This window comes from Rhamphochromis sp. 'chilingali', assembly GCF_963969265.1.
Source record: "Rhamphochromis sp. 'chilingali' genome assembly, chromosome: 5".
NCBI lineage: Eukaryota > Metazoa > Chordata > Actinopteri > Cichliformes > Cichlidae > Rhamphochromis > Rhamphochromis sp. 'chilingali'.
In genome coordinates, this window is record NC_137932.1 from 16,950,530 (window position 1) to 16,961,092 (window position 10,563).

General features: G+C 41.1%; 1 protein-coding gene across 1 annotated transcript in view; it reads right to left on the reverse strand.

The window, feature by feature from the left end:
- The window catches only part of sipa1l1 (signal-induced proliferation-associated 1 like 1), a 100,868-nt gene extending 95,016 nt beyond the window's left edge, over positions 1 to 5,852 (reverse strand). Inside the window, exon 1 of the mRNA XM_080883854.1 lies at positions 5,629 to 5,852. The gene's annotated coding sequence lies outside the window, so the exon portion shown is untranslated. The remainder of the gene's footprint in view (positions 1 to 5,628) is intronic.
- Positions 5,853 to 10,563: the final 4,711 nt, after the last annotated feature.

Consider the following 10,563-nt stretch of genomic DNA (forward strand, 5'->3'; position numbering starts at 1 on the left):
TTCTTGCTTTCAAGGCTTTTGTACAGTACATTGTGTTTACTTCCATGTTGATTAATCTGACTAGTCATTGTTCCCTGATGCTTATAGATTTTTTTTCCTCTCTCATTTGTCACAACTAAAATCTGAAGCCTTTATAATCCACAGTGCTTTCATCTGCTACAATCCACTTACAGCCCTAATTAAAAAGTTGTTTCACCAGACAGACGGGAAAGTGGAGAACTGGACAGGGATCCAAGTCCCCTCACCTCAGGTGGAATGGCTAAAAGTAACTGCTTCCTCTTGTGACCCCCTTTTTTCTTTTCTGGGTGCTTTGAAAAGGCCTGACAAAGCCTTCATGGGGTTTCATATTTATCCTCTGCAAAGGACCATGGATCAAAAGAGATAGGCAATTTCACATATCAGAGAAAACACCGCAAGGGCTGTTTGTTGGGTGAAAACAAAATGCTGGCTTGCACTTCAATGTGTCAAGAGCTTACAGACCCAGGCTTTCTAACATACCCTGCACTTAAGTATTTGGAGATACTGTCTTTCTGTTGACTACTTAAAAATTATTTACCAAAACAGGTGCCTGTACAAAACACATGTACATCTGATGTGAATCAGTCAGAAAATAGTTTGATGTTCATCTGTTGCTGCCTGCTTTTTGCCATTAGCGATGTCTTAGCTACTCCTCCATTTCCTCTATTTCTACCAGTGGCTTTGACTTCTTGCTCATTTTTTCACAAGATCAGCATCTGCTAGAAAAATGTGGTCATTGATAGAGTGTATTCTTAGTGTCACTTTACATGTTACTTCTGTTCCCAATTAGAGTTCATTATTTGGTCATTTCTGTATAAAAGGGGAAGTGAGCATGTTGGTCACCAATGAGACAGACCACAATCATGGTCATACAACTACAGCAGAGAGTATTATGATGTTTAGTCCAACTGCAACCTTACCTTCAAATAGCTCAGCTAGCTCACAAGAGCTAGGTTGCACACACTAATATGTGCTGAGCACTGATAGGCTGTTACTCAAGATATGTAATCAATAAGATTATCAATAAGACTAGAATGTGAGACATTTCTGTCAACCACAGAGCAGCATCTGAGGAAATTTTTAAAAAGAAAGAAAGAAAAGAAAAGCAACCGCCAAATTGTTAGCAAAAAGTCACCACCTGAAAACATTTGCGTCTCACTGTTTAACTAGTTCCTTTATTGTCCGGGCCATCAACAAGATAATCAATACGGTAATCAATCCTTTTTTCAATGCTAATTAAGATTCCTGGTATTACTGACTTAAATTCAAAATGTGATTAAAGTCTGCACAGCATCTCAGTAAGAATCCCAGTATTTTGTATTACACCATTTTGCCAGGCCAAGTAGTTTTATTCAATCAGTCTGCCCTACAGTATGAGCTACTTACTGTTACAGAGTATTTCTTGCTCTGTTATTTCTCAAGAGACAGCCTACCCCAATACCTTAAACAGAGTGAACTCACATTCCAATCTCCAGCATGTAAAGAGTCACCAAAACAGACAGACAAAAGCACAAAAAAATCAAAAGGTAAGCTCAAGAAAAGAAGCAACATAAATCATGAATAGGGCTGAACGATTATGGAAAATAATCTAATTGCGATTTTTTTGCCCCAATATTGCGATTGCGATGCGATATGCGATTATTTTTTAAGGTCTTTGTCTTCTGTATTATTAAACAAAGACAAGCAATACATCATATAGTATGGCCAATACTATATTACATTAATTTTAAACTGTTCTTTCCTGGAAGACAGACCTCTGTTATGATGACATGAGGTGATGCATGAATTGATGACTGACATTTTTATTTAACTTCTTCAATCACAACAGTATATTTGAACATACACAATAGTTTATTTTTAGCTTACAAACATCTGAGCATAAAGTGCTGACAAGGAACCCTGGTGTAAACATTAAAATGAAAGTCAGTACAATGTGCAGATTGCAGAAATATACATTAAAAAAAATCAGTGGCTTTACCACACTCAGTTTTTCGACATCTGTGAACTACTAGACAGTCATTCAATTAAAAAATAATATTAAATAAATAAAACTAATAAATAAAAAATACACACATCTTACTGATCTTTGCAGTCAGTAACATTACACATAAAGTGCAAACATAATAGCAATTGTATAAACACACACACAAACACGCCTTTAAAATTTAAAGGCGTGAAATTGGACGGTCTAGCCTTCTGAATCAGAAGGCTAGTTCTGATTAGCGTCACCGCTGTCTCGGTGGAGTTTAATAAACTCGGCCGTCTGCTTCTTGCTATCTAAAATATAACCAGACACTGGTGTAAATTCTCGACTGTCTCATACTTCTGTTTAATAAGTTTTCTGTTTGACGTTTAGTCAGCTGTGTGAAAACCAAGGAGGAACCCACCCGGGGGATTAATAAAGTTTTATTTTATCTAATCTAATAACTTTAATCTCAGCCAAACCGATTTACTCACGAACAAACAAAACACTGAAAAAAGCCCAACAATAACATTTTTAGGTTGTCTAAGTGACTTATATATTACGTTTAACGCGAGCAGCGAAACTCCGCGGTGATCTGAAAATGATGTGCCGGGAGTTGTGCCGTTCTCGGCCGCATCAGTAACCCTCGAGCTCCCGGCTAGCTGTCGAGCTGGTGGGTAGCAGACGCCTCTGAAAACGTCGAAGCACTTTTGCAAATATGGGATATCTTGATAAACCGAGCAGATATTTGATGTTTACACAACTACTTTCTCGCCTGAAAATATGTTAAAAGTTTATTTTGTGACCCTGAAAGATTAGTATGAGTAATTTTAAAACTTAGTAGCGGCCGCCATTGCTGGAAACTGGAGTTTGGCTGGGCCGCGCTATGAATTCTGGGATATGGTAGTAATTTGGACAGCCTTCGGCACGTCGCTGTGACGTAATCGGTCTACAAATGCGGCCTCAGGAGGATGCAGCCCATGAATTTGGACATGTCCAGAGTATAATCGCAGCCTTTGCGGTTAGAAAATTGCACTTGATCATGTCGCGATATTATCGCAAATGCGATATATCGTTCAGCCCTAATCATGAATCAAAATTAATGCAGAAAGGATCGACATGGGCACTCTGAAAGAGTGACGTGGTAATAGACAGAGATAAATATGAGGGATGTGGACAGAAATGAAGAGTGTGTCATAGTCCCCGGCATGCCATCCACAACAGAAAGAAAGCAAGCCGAGAGGAAAAGGCACTGTGATGGGCAAAAGGAGGAAGGAATCGTGGGAGGTGGGGAGTAAAGGAGCAGCAACAGAACTGAGACAGAAGGCGAGGATGAGGCAGTAACAGTGGAAGGGAGGGGAGCATAGTGAGGTATGTCGTAAACAGGTAAGACCCCATTATCAGATACTGTCAGTGATGCATTACACGTCAAAAGGGAAAGCGCTAGTATCCCAGTTATGGGATTAAAATGTCCTCCTATTCCTCACTTTGCATTTTCAGATTCTCTCCTTGAGCACCTCCAAATCTTTTCCTGTCCCAAGCGGGGCTAAACTACACATTTGAGACCTTTTCACCACATCCTAATTGAAGTGTTTATTTAAAATGCAGGATTTTGCTCACAAGAAGACACCAAGGTCCTGGGAAATTCTTTATTTGAAAGCAGTAAAGAAACCCCCTGCTGTGTGCTTGCGAAGGAGAGGGTTCATGCACACTGACCTAGGCTTTCTAGCAAAGCCTGCACTAAAGTCTTCGGGGATGCCTTTCTCTGTCAACCACAGTAGTTGAAAATAATTTATGCATCTCACAATCTTGACTGCATGATGACAACAGTCTCATTCATTCAACTCGTGCTGCTTAATCTAAAAACATGCAGATGTTTCAACATCCCAAAGAACTTAAAATAATCTTTCAGCTGCCCACCATCAGTGCTTGAATTTCTTTTCCGCCCCTCATATCTTTTTTTAAATTCAGCAACTACACGTGTGACAGAACATGTGCGCCTCCACCTACACACTCAATTTCAATAGTCTACTTAATATTATAAATGCGACACAGCTTCCAGATCAGCTCAGCCTTGGCATTCACAGGCACTGACGAGGGAGGGCTGATAGCATGAGATGTTCAACCGCTATATCAGAGTTTGGGTTTTTTTGTTGGGGTTTTTTTTGTTTGTTTGTTTTTTAAACGCAGCTGCTGCAGCAGCCAAAGCAAAAAGGACAAAGCAGCTCAAATGATGCCGTGGAAGGAAAGCATCTCCAGCGGTGCTGCTGTGTTGTTCGAGTTGAAAATTAGACCCATCCCAGTCAACCACCGAACAGACATGTAATTTCTTTGATGTGTCCATTAAGGATTTGTCAGTGAAGGAAGCTGTGTGTGTGTGTGTGTGTGTGTGTGTGTGTGTGTGTGTGTGTGTGTTAACCCCCTCCTCCCGGAGGGGTAACGCTGGTAGCCTGGGGGCAGACTCCACAGGTGGAGATGGCAGTAAAAAAAAAAAAAAAAAAAGAAGACAGAGCATCTACAGGAGGTCCATTAACAATACCCCCCCCCCCCCATGGTGACAGAGAGAGATCTCAGACACAAGCAAGTACTAACCTCTTTAAGACAAGCAAACTTTAATAAACTTAAGAAATGCTTACTTCATGGTTAAATCGTTTGATGAGCCAAGCTTCAGAGGCATCTTAAATGTAGCACTCCTACATCACTATTCAAATGTGACTAAACTACACTGACGGCCATTTTGATTAATGAGACTGGTGTTGACAGAGCCTTAGGTGGAAATAACTTCATTTTTGATTTCCAGCAAGTTCCTAAGCTTGCACTGCGCTCTGAAAATAACACATCACATGCAAGTAATACCATGAAAGAACACGTGAGTCCGGGGATAAGTAATAAACTTTGCATCTCTCATCACATCCCTGACTGATCTCTATGCCAATCAACACATTACAGAGCTGTGAAATGCTGCAGATGTCCAGGAAACCATTCAAATCGGCAGCAGCAATGCCTGCTAACAGAAATGCACTGCAAATCATGCATTTGCACCAAGAGCTGCTTCCCCAGATAGAAGACATTTCTCTGATGAAAGTGGCCCCACGAGTCTTTACGCCAGCTGCAGCGTCCACATGTAAGATGATAAGACAGACAGCATAGGTTGGGATACACAGGAAACCCACTAGAGCGGCTGCGGCTAGCCATCCCCAATTATGCAGCAGTCACGGAGAGACTTAACCAAACAACCATTACCTTTATCTGATCGTCATTTTCGCAAGATTTCCTGTGTCTTTAAGAGCAACGGTGAATCGCTGTCTGAATTTTTAACTGTGGTGTCTGCGTGCATGTGTCAAAGAAGACGCCGTTAACTGAATGGGGGCTGAAAGCCTGCTCGTTATGATACAGGTAATAAAATCAGATACATGCTGGGAGGGGAAATAAAATCCACGCCAGTACCACGTAAACGTTACCTGAGCGCCAATTAAACTTTTCAGCCTTGTTTTCTCTACCTAAAATATACTGCATTTATCCAAATACTTAATCCACACTGGTTTTTAGCACACTAATAGCAGCTACAATCCGGCTAACCGAACACTAATGGATCTAATATCCCCCAGTTTCTATACGCACACCAACGGAGAAGAGAACGCACTCACCTTTATCAATTTCCACCTTTTCGACAGGAAAAATAACGCTCTCGCTGGTCATTCGGCGGCGCACACACAGACCGTAACTGCTGTAAAGGGAACCGGCTGTCAAAGCTTCGTAGCAGAAAACCTCCGCTGCCTTTCACCTTTGTATCTCTTGCTGTCCGAGGACTCCGCCGACCGCCTCTCGGTTTGTTCAAATCAGAAGTTCATCCAAAGTTGCAGCGGTTCGCCCCGCCTCGCGACGGCGATTAGGTCACCGCCTCCCTGTAATCCTCTGAGCTGTACTCTCGCGATACGGACAGCCACTGCTTATCAGACTGCGTAGCCTCGCGGTGACACGGCGAATTGAATTAAAGAGAGGCCGACCCAGTGCTGTTGAAAAAGGACAGGAGAGAGGGAATGCGTTGCTCTGGCAACACAGTGGCTGGGCTTTCAGCGATGCCCCCCCCCCCCCTTTTTTTTTTAAATTCAAGCCAGTGATGTTGTGGCAGGTTTGCGTGTTGATAAACACTACCTAATCGATCTAATGCTTGCATCGGGGACAGAATAACAGGAAGCTACCTGCTGGAATGTGTTTACCCTGTATAAGAACTGCCATTTGGTTTTCAGCTGCTACATTGGGATATAATGAAGTATAATGAAGGTGCTCTTCATTACTTAGATAACAGTACCGAGGGGTAATTTTGGCACTATTTGTATAAAAGAATACAAGCATCGAAAAGGATGAAGAGAGGCATTAAAATATTTAAATGTATCTATATTTTGCTAGTTCTCAGATATGAACCACAACGTGGGTCACAGATAAAACCTACCCACTACATTTGATGTCATTAGCCATTTCTGGGTCCAATGGCTCTTAACTTACACAAAGAAAACAAAGACTGAGACACATTAGAGTATTAAAATTATCAGTGTAGCTGGTTTTCCAGGTGTTACGATAAATAATATAAAATAAAGAAATATGCACAAGGTGTAGTTGCTTTAAAAGTTAGTAGTATGTTAACTAGCTAGTAGACATCTAAACATGGTGGTCTCTCTTAAGAATTAAAAAAATATGGCTATGACTTTGGACTTAATAAAAGGAAAGAAAACTAAATATCAGCAACATTTGGATGGTTAGTGAAGTTGAGTTGGATCAAATAATAGTCTGGTAGCTATTTTAGGTATAACAAATGGCGTCACAGGGAAAGTAAACTGTCAAAACTTAAGCCAAGAAAACATCTGAGATTACAGTTAGTCAATAATATGTTTTTGTGTGGACTGGGTCAGGAAGATGGGACAAACCTACCCAGTCTACCCATTGACTAATATTAAGTTCATCACACATTGCTCAAGAGTTGTCAGTCATACACTTAAGACATGATGCAACCACTAGTTCCAATGGAAAAATCTGTATGAGTACACATTTCCCAGAGTCCGCTGGTTCTCACTAGGTAAAATAAGTTGCTGCCCCAAAAACCTAATGATCGATTTTTTTGTGTTTTCCAGGAAATAATCACTGACTACTAGTTCGTAAAACCTGCCTACAAAGAGCATTTTCTTTAACTTTGAAGGTGAACCATCTCTATTTCTGGTTTGCTGTTCACTCTAGCTCAGAGAGTATCTGGACTCTATTTGTGAATATGTGTTTTTCCTTAGTGACAGGTGGTTACTAGAGGGTCAGTGACTGGTCTGTAGGCCTGTGTAACTGGGGCTTTCACAATCTTTTCCTTTGCAACTGCCAACCCCAGCAACCACTCAAAACTGACTATAGAATACATGTTTTTCTTTCATTGGCGGTTGCCAGATGATTGCTGATTGGTCTCCAGGCTAGTGTGAATGGGGCCTTGTTCGTTAATCCTACATTGTCACCATGATTGCCACACATCTAAAATGCCAGAGAAGTTAACGTCACATGGTTAGTGATCACAGTTAGTGGTCACAGTTAGTGTCTTCAAAATCTCAACTGGCATGCACATGTCATCCACGGCCCCCCACAAATGTGTGTCATTCATAATGATGGTAAAAACCTAAAACTATATTTAATGTACAACTCAGACTAAGTAAACGTGGTTGGACATAGGTCAAATTCCATGTTCAGCCTCAGGTATTGAGATCCTGAGGTTAAGGTTAGGATAAGTTGAGAAAGTCTCTGGTTAGGGTTAGACCATCAAAAGCAGTGGTTATGGATAGGGAAGATGACCAGGTTGAGTCTCCACATTGTTCAGTTACAAGATCCTGAAATTGTTATTCATTTTATAAATGACAGTACAGCCCCTAGGACACTCTAAGACAGCTTCACGAGTCAGGACAATACCCAGATGCATCAAGCCTGGTGTGTATACTTCCATTATTAACATGGAAGTATACACACTTCATAACTAGTTACCTAGTTATGAGTTAGCACTCATAACTAGGTAACTAATTACCTAGTTATGAGTGCTAACTAGGTAATTAGCTAGAACTGATTGAAAGTATTCAGAAAAAAAACACACAACAACGACACAAAAACTAACAAATAACCTTAATATTGGATGCAACTGGTGTTGTTTTCACATTTTCACCTCTGAACTCTGTTGGGGAAAGCACTTGGTACATGTCTTTTGTCACACACAAGAGGTGAGGGTACATTTTAGACGCACTCAATAAATAATTGCAGGACACAGGACACAAGATGGCCATCTAGCAGCAAACTATCGATCACCTGACTGTTCCCTGCACTCTTCTCACAGTGGCACAACTGGATGTCACATAGACTTTGTGCTATTTTTTTCACTTTCATCTCTGTTGGGTAATGTCTGGTGAATTTTGGAGTTCCAGTGTACGTGAGAAAATTATTTGAGATCTGTGCTCTGTCATTCAGGAAGTTAACTCACAACAGTGTGAGTAACTAGAAACTGACAATGATCATAACAGTTCAGTAGGACTGGTGATCCACTGTTTGGAGGAATTTGCTCTTAAGCCTCTAAACCTGGTGTGTTTCCTATTAAACCACACCCATATGACACAGACGAGGTACTATATATTTATGTTTGTGTTTTAGTGCCAAGTATTTAAATGGGAGTCACTTACTGTAATGGTGAAGGTGTTTGCGGTAAACCTAATTCTAACACTTTCATCTATCCCAACCCCATTGCAACACAATAGTAAAAGTAAAGGAAAAACTAGCAGATCATTTAAAAGAGTGCTTCACTGATGTAGCATTGAAGCTCATGTAACATTGTTAGACTCAGAGTGGATAAAGAATCAAAATCGATCCCTGTTTTCTTATACTTGTTTCTACTGCTACTGGTGTTCAGAGCAGGGCCACTTTGATTGACAAGTGTCATGGCCCAGTCAGCTTACCCAGTGGCGTCTGCGAGGCCTCACCTGAGCTACATTAAGTCCCTTTACTGGATGCCTCTACTTTTTTGTGCTGTTGGAACCTTTAATTTAATTAGCTGACCAATACTTCAACATGCTGCATTATACAGACTATTCAAGAAGTCTGGTGTTCAGTTTTGATAAGTGAAATTCGATCATTTTATTAGTTACTATGCACTAATAAGCAAATATGTATGTCTGTGTGTTGTCTCTCAACAGTTTATGAATGGAGCTTCCTAACCAAGCTAGCTAGCATTAGCTTGCAATAGTTAGTGCATCATCTTCTTGTACAAATATGTTAACTACTTGCTTGAAAAAGCTAACATGGCAGTGGCGACTAAGTAGCTAACATTGAAGCTTCAAAATGTAGAATCCAAAAACAATGCGTGACATCACAGTAGTTGCTTTCATCATTAACATACACTCACTACATATCATTAGTAATAGCTGGAACAGTAAAAGGTGGGGTTCATTGAGATGCTAATGTAAAGTCAGGAGAAGTGTTCAAATCCAAAGACTTCTAAAGTAGTTAAAACACACAAATATTTATGCAGTGCCCACTCTGGAGCGCGAACAAGATGCTGTCCCAAGTGGATGCATTCAACTATCTCCAGGTCTTGGTCACCAGTGAGGGGAAAGAGGACGAGGAGACTGACAGGCAAATTGGTGATGTGTTATGGTGAAGATCGAGCCGAGCATGAAAGCAAAGCTGTCAATTTACCATCAATCTATGTCCCTACCCTCACTCTATAGTCATAAACTAGTGATGAAAAGAACAAGATTGCAGATACAAGTGGCTGACATGAGCTTCCACTGAAGGATGCCTGTACTCAGCTTCAAAGGTAGTGTGAGGAGCTCTCTGTTTTTGGGAGCGACTCAGACTAGAGCTCCAACTCCTCCAGATTGAAAGGAGCCAGGTAGTTCAGACATCTGACCAGGATGCCTCCTAGGTTAGGTGTGTCCATCTCTTGGCTGGCTTTGGATGATCTCTCCCCCTGGAATAGGTGGAGAGATCATCCCTGCCCTACCTGCTGCTGATTACCTGGATCAGGTGTGGTTTGCAAATAAGAAGCTACAAGGGCAGGTTAGTTGGAAAACAAGCAGGACAACGACCCTCGAGGCCTGGAGTTCGACACCTGTGGCTTAGATTGATACCCCCAAATTTCCGACCTGGACAGTAGAAGAAAATGGGCGGAAGAATGGTAAAACCATGACAGGTAAAAGGCCTACTTTAACTATGCACAGTCATTTAACCCTGAGGTGCATGAGTAGGGACCTTTGAACAACAGTCAAACAGTTCACAGTGATTGAACAGTATTTTTGCTTGAAATGTCCACTCATGCTCAAAGCAAAAACTTTATGATTACACCGGTTTATGTAGCCTCCAGGAGCTGTCTGCAGTACCTGTAAACATACTTTGATGTGCCTGGTTGTGTCTGTGCCAGTGGATTTCCCCATTAATTGCTCCTCTTAATTAATGGGATTTGTGCTTGAAACACAGCACATAAGTGAACGTATTTCCTACCACCCCAGAATATTTGGCAACTTTGAGAAGAGTTCTGTGATGTTGTTTGAGCAGCCTCGAGCTTAATAACCAGA